Raw genomic sequence first — 7,136 nt, forward strand, 5'->3', positions numbered from 1 at the left:
GATTTCAGATAAAGCAAAAGTAAAAAATAGATTTAAAAGAGATTAGGAAGGAATGTCCATTTTGATAAATGGCATGGTAAATAATAAAGTAGTAAGGATACTAAATGTTTATGCACTATATGGTAGAGAAGCAAATTTGTAGAGAAGATTTTTAAGCAAGTTACAGGAAGAAATAGAACAACTATTCTAGGGCAGGATTTCAACCTTACCCTCTCAGAATCAGACAAATCTAACTACAAAATAAAGAAGAAAGAAACAAGGGAATTTAATAGGATCCTTGAAAACCTAGATATGACAGACCTCTCGAGAAAATTGATTAGAAACAGAAAGGAATAAATCTTTTTCTTAGTAGTACATGGCACCTACACATAAACTGACCATTTATTAGGGCATAAATGCCTCACAATCAAATGCAAAAAAAGGAGAAATAGTAAATGCTTCCTTTTCATACCACAATAAAACAAAAATTATATTTAATAAAGGTCCACCAAAAGTTAGACTACAAACCATTTGGAAATTAAAGAATCTTTTTTTTTATTTTTATTTAATAATTACTTTATATTGACAGAATCCATGCCAGGGTAATTTTTTTTTTTTACAACATTATCCCTTGCACTCGTTTCTGTTCCGATTTTTCCCCTCCCTCCCTCCACCCCCTCCCCTAGATGGCAAGCAGTCCTATATGTGTTAAATATGTTGCAGTATATCCTAGATACAATATATGTTTGCAGAACCGAACAGTTCTCTTGTTGCACAGGGAGAATTGGATTCAGAAGGTATAAATAACCCGGGAAGAGAAACAAAAATGCAGATAGTTCACATTCATTTCCTAGTCTTTTTTCTTTGGGTGTAGCTGCTTCTGTCCATCATTTATCAATTGAAACTCAGTTAGGTCTCTTTGTCAAAGAAATCCACTTCCATCAAAATATGTCCTCATACAATATCGTTGTCGAAGTGTATGATGATCTCCTGGTTCTGCTCATTTCACTTAGCATCAGTTCATGTAAGTCTCGCCAGTCCTCTCTGTATTCATCCTGCTGGTCATTTCTTACAGAACAATAATATTCCATAACATTCATATACCACAATTTACCCAGCCATTCTCCAATTGATGGGCATCCATTCATTTTCCAGTTTCTAGCCACTACAAACAGGGCTGCTACAAACATTTTGGCACATACAGGTCCCTTTCCCTTCTTTAGTATTTCTTTGGGATATAAGCCCAATAGAAACACTGCTGGATCAAAGGGTATGCACAATTTGATAATTTTTTGGGCATAATTCCAGATTGCTCTCCAGAATGGTTGGATTCATTCACAACTCCACCAACAATGCATTAGTGTCCCAGTTTTCCCGCATCCCCTCCAACATTCATCATTATTTTTTCCTGTCATCTTAGCCAATCTGACAGGTGTGTAGTGGTATCTCAGAGTTGTCTTAATTTGCATTTCTCTGATCAATAATGATTTGGAACACTCTTTCATATGAGTGGTAATAGTTTCAATTTCATCCTCTGAAAATTGTCTGTTCATATCCTTTGACCATTTATCAATTGGAGAATGGCTTGATTTCTTATAAATTTGAATCAGTTCTCTATATATTTTGGAAATAAGGCCTTTATCAGAACCTTTAACTGTGAAGATGTTTTCCCAGTTTGTTGCTTCGCTTCTAATCTTGTTTGCATTAGTTTTATTTGTACAAAGGCTTTTCAATTTGATGTAATCAAAATTTTCTATTTTGTGATCAGTAATGGTCTCTAGTTCATCTTTGGTCACAAATTTCTTTCTCCTCCACAAGTCTGAGAGATAAACTATTCTATGTTCCTCTAATTTATTTATAATCTCATTCTTTATCCCTAGGTCATCGACCCATTTTGATCTTATCTTGGTATATGGTGTTAAGTGTGGGTCCATGCCTAGAAATTAAAGAATCTAATATTAAAGTATGAAATAGTCAAACAACAAATCACAGAAAGAATTCATAATTTCATCCAAGAAATGATAATAATAAGACAGCATACCAAAACTTCTGGGATGCAGCCAAAGGAGGTGTTAGGGAAAATTTTATATTTCTAAATAGTTACATAAATAAAATTGAAAAAGATGAGATCAATGAATTAAGCATGCAACTAAAAAAGCTAGAAAAACAACAAATTACAAATCCCAATTAAATACCAAATTAGAAATTTTGAAACTTAAAGGAGAGATTAATAAAATAGAAACTAAGAAAACTATTGAATTAATAAATAAAACTAATAGTTGGTTCCACAAAAAAAAACCCAACAAAATAAATAAGCCTTTGGTTAATTTGATAAGAAAAAGGAAAGAAAAACAAACAAATCACCAGCATCAAAATTAAAAGAGCAAAATTTACTACCAATGAAAAAGAAATGAAAGCAATAATTAAGAACTATTTTTCCCAATTTTATGGCAGAAAGTCTGAGAATCTAATTGATATGGATGAATATTTACAAAAATATAAATTTCCCCGCTTAACAGAAGAGGAAATAAAATACTTAAATAATCCCATTTTTGAAAAAGAAATTAAAGAAATCATTAATGAACTCTCAAATAAAAAAATCTCCAGTGTTCAGTGGATTAACAAGTGAATTCTACCAAACATATAAAAAACAATTAGTTCCAATACTAAATTATATGGAAATATTTGGAAAAATAGGTAAGGAAGAAATACTGCCTAATTCCTTCTATGACATAAATATGGCTGTGATATCTGAACTAGTAAAGGCAAAAACAGTGGAAGAAAATTATAGACCTATCTCCCTAATGAATATTGATGCAAAAATTTTAAATAAAATGTGACCAAAGAGATAACAGTAACAAATTAGTAAGATATACTATGACCAAGTGGGTTTTGTATCAAGAATATAGAGCTGGTTCAATGTCAGGAAAAGTACTACCATAATTGACCATATCAATAACAAAACTAAAAGAAATCATATGATAATCTCAATAGATGCAGAACAAGCTTTTGACAAAATAGCTCATTCCTATTAAAAACTCTAAAGAGCATAGGGATGGAAGGAGCTTTCCTTAAAATAATAAGCAGTATCTATCTAAAACCAACACCAAGCATTATTTGTAATGGAGAGGAGTTAGATACATTCCCACTAAGATCAGGGATGAAACAACATTGCTCATTATCACAACTATTGCTCAATATTGTACAAGAAATTTTTGCTTTAGCAATACAAAAAGAAAATGAAATTAAAGGAATTAAAATGGGCAATGAAGAAATAAAACTATCACTCTTTGCATATGATATGATGATATACTTAGAGAATACTAGAAAATTTTTCAAAAAATTACAGTTTTCACAACATTGCAGGATATAAAATAAATAAACACAAATCATCATCATTTCTATATATTACTGACAAAGCCAATCAGCAAGAGATAGAAACAGAAATTTCATTTAAAATTATTCTAGATAAAATAAAATAATTCGGGGTATAACTGCCAAGGTAAACCCAAGAACTATATGAACACAATTACAAAATACTTCTCACACAAATAAAATCAGATCTAAACAATTGGGAAAATATCAATTGCTCATTTATAGACTGAGGTAATATAATAAATATGACAATTTTGCCTAAATTAATCTACTTATTCAGTGCTATACCAATCAAATTGACAAAATTATTTTATAGAACTTTTAATTTTATTTTATAAAACTATTTTATAGAATTAGAAAAATAATAACAAAATGTCAAGAATATCAAATGAATTAATGAAAAAAAGAGATGGTGGTTTAGCACTACCAAACCTAAAACTATATTATAGAGCAATAGTAATCAAAACCATTTGGCAGTGTCTAAGAAATAGAGTGGTAGATCAGCAGAATAGATTAGATATACATGACATAATAATCAAGGCCTATGTCCAGTATTAGATAAGCCCCCAAACTTCAAGTTCTAGAATAAGAATTCACTATTTGAGAAAAATTGCTGGGAAAACTAGAAAATAATATGACAAAAAATCAGCATATACTTACATCTCAAATCTCATGCCAAAATAATGTCAAAATAGATATGTGATTTGTGCATAAAGGGTGATACCATAAACAAATTAGGAGAGCATTTGCCTGTAAATACATGACAGCCTGCGTTGTTTCTAATAATCTTAGGACAGTTACCATATTTACTAGCATGCTAACCCCAATCACTGACATTTCTGGAGCCTAACCCATCAGCTTTCAGAGTACTAACAAGGTTGCCACAACTAGGATAAATATCTTGGGGTCCAAAAAGTCCCTGATGTATAGACATATACTATAGACATCTTGAATGTAGACACCTTGGCTGTCATTCCCCTAATTTGCCATTACCCCAAGCCTCAGTCATAAATTGGACACTTAATTGGCTATCATTAATTATTAGCTAATTGTTCATTTTGTTATTGGTGGCACTTGTGACATATTTTATTATTGTTATATACCTTCAAGACTCCCTTCAAATTCCAAATCCAATATTTTCTTCTATTCTCTACTACTCAAAAACAATTCTGCAAGTGTTCAGTACACAGAGATTTCTCCTTCCTCTGAATTCTTGTAGTCTTTAACTTTTGATCTAAGTCAATATCCTGTATCTCCAAATAAATGATAATTTCCTTAATTTCCTGAAACAATTGAGGCTCAAAAAGTTGACCAACTCTTGTAAATAATAAAAAGGAGGAAGCATGGCTAAAATCAGATCTCCCAATTCTAAATCAAGGTTTCTTTCAACAGGAGGTCAATGACTCCAAAGAATGTTCAAGATGTCTTGAAATTATAACTGGTTCTAACAATATTTATATCATCAGAGAAATTTGACAATGCAAATTATTTTAAAAAGAGGAAGGTGGTTGTTGCACACAGTATAATTAATTGGACTTTACATTGAACAGGATGCAAAGAGCAAAGAAGAGTCAATGAATGAATGTTATTTGAAGAAGTATCTATCCAATATTTCCCATTCTTTACAATTTTCCACACAGCTACCAAAAATAATATTCCAGACACATAGATCTATTCATAATACACACACATACACAGACACACATACACACACATCTCTCTACACACATTCTAGTAAATTCCTATTCCAAGATCAATAAAAAATCCTCTCTGAAGTAAAACCACTTAAAAATGTGATTCCAAACTACTTTTCTGTCTTTATTATTCATTATTAATTGACTTTTTAGTTATTCCTTCTCCTGATTCCATGAGGTGGCACAGTTTTTTCATGCCTGTAATTTATACCTTATATTAGATGGTTGAATTCTTAGGTTTGTCCTTAGGGGCTCTCCTTTACATTACACATTACACATTGTTACACAAAATTATACATATATTACCAATATCAGCACAAAAAAAAATTATCTCAAATTTGGGATACCCAGAACGTCTCTTTAGGAAGAATTCTATCATAGTGTTTTCATTTAACTTTTCCATTTTATCTTTAGAAATTCAAAAAACACAGGACATTTACATTCAAAGCTGTTACTGCTCAGCCACATCTGTGTGTCATGTTACTTGGAGAATCATGTTAAAGATGGTGACCTCAACATTAATTATAATTGAATTTTTAAAGCTGTGTATATAACTAAGCAGCATTATTGGCATTAAAGTACATTTTGAACTTTTATCAATGTCTTTACATTGACCAAAGGCAGATCATTAATGTAAAAACTCTACTCAGGTGTATCTGTTCCAAATAATGATATTTTTCCCTGGCCTCTCCTTGATGATTTAGCCACAAAATTAGCCATAAAAAGGTAAAGAATCCTTGGAAACCAAAACACTGCTCTTTCTGGTTCATTTTTAAGCTATTGGATTTAAGAAGTGGAAGAAACCTTAGAAAAAAATATAGTCCAAAATATTCATTTTACAGATGAGGAAACTGAGACACCCAGAGGCTTAATAACTATTAATTTATACTACTACTGTTATATTATATATATATAGACTATATATAGGCTACTATTTATATTGCATATCACCCAAGACAGTCCATCTTAGCTGCTACACTGGAGCTGCATCTGCTGTCCCTGGTGTCACTGTCAGGAGGGACATGGCTGCCATCAGCGTCTGGAGAGCTGCTGATATCTGGCTGGTCCCTCTGAGCGGTTGTCTAGTCCTTCTCTTCTTGGATTCCCAGGTCACGAATGTCGCTGGTGGGGATCCATTCCTCTGCTGTTGGATCTGCATCTAGAATGAAAAGAATGTACCCAGGGCCCCAAACCCTGACCCAACTTGGCCCTTTCCAGATGCCATCTAGGTCTTTCCACATCATTGTGGAAAGAAATTTCTTGTCTTTGTCATTCAGTCTGTTAGTTAGCTACACTTTCTGTGTGTGCCAAAAGTACATTGCTAGGGTAAAATCCAAAGAATTTTAAAATGTAAAATCAAAAGAATTTTAAAATTGCAAGCAATCACCTGTATGTATTGCCACATCTTGTACATATCCCAAAATTCCCTTTTCTTGTTTGAAAGGGAACATCTTGGGAGTACAAATAGTCTATCCAGTAATGATTTGGCTAGTAGAGTTATAAGACATGTTAATGGAATGGGCAAAGTCAAATTCAATGTAAAAAGACCTAAAGGCAGAAGATGTATAAGCTAATCCATTACCTATCTGAAATCCATGTGAGATTCCTACAATGGAAAGATGGTTGATCACATGCCTGACTGCTTCTTCAAATTGGAATGAAACCACAAACAATTGAGAATGTATATCCACATTTACACGGATGCTTTGCCTCTTGAAGTGAGTAATATCCATTGGTCTTAAAGCATAAAATTTCAAACCAGAAGAGTTTTGTTCTAGAGAGAGCATAGGAGAGTGAAAAGAAAGGGAAGCTGTACAGCATTTTGCTATGCTCCTCGATTCCTTTTTAATTATCACAATTTGAAAATATAAGGTTCTAGCAGCCTGATTATAAAAATATGATTTGAAAGTACACTATGAAAATGGACATGCAGGATATAATACCTACCTGAGTGCTCTCTCACTTGCTCTCAAAGTTCTTTAAAGAGGAAAGAAAGGGGGAAAGGAAAAAGAAAAGTATCTTAATAGATGCAGAAAAAGCATTTGATAAAAGCCAACATCCATTCCTATTAAAACACTAAAGAGTATA

The sequence above is a fragment of the Antechinus flavipes genome, chromosome 1, assembly GCF_016432865.1.
Source record: "Antechinus flavipes isolate AdamAnt ecotype Samford, QLD, Australia chromosome 1, AdamAnt_v2, whole genome shotgun sequence".
Classification (NCBI taxonomy): Eukaryota; Metazoa; Chordata; class Mammalia; order Dasyuromorphia; family Dasyuridae; genus Antechinus; species Antechinus flavipes.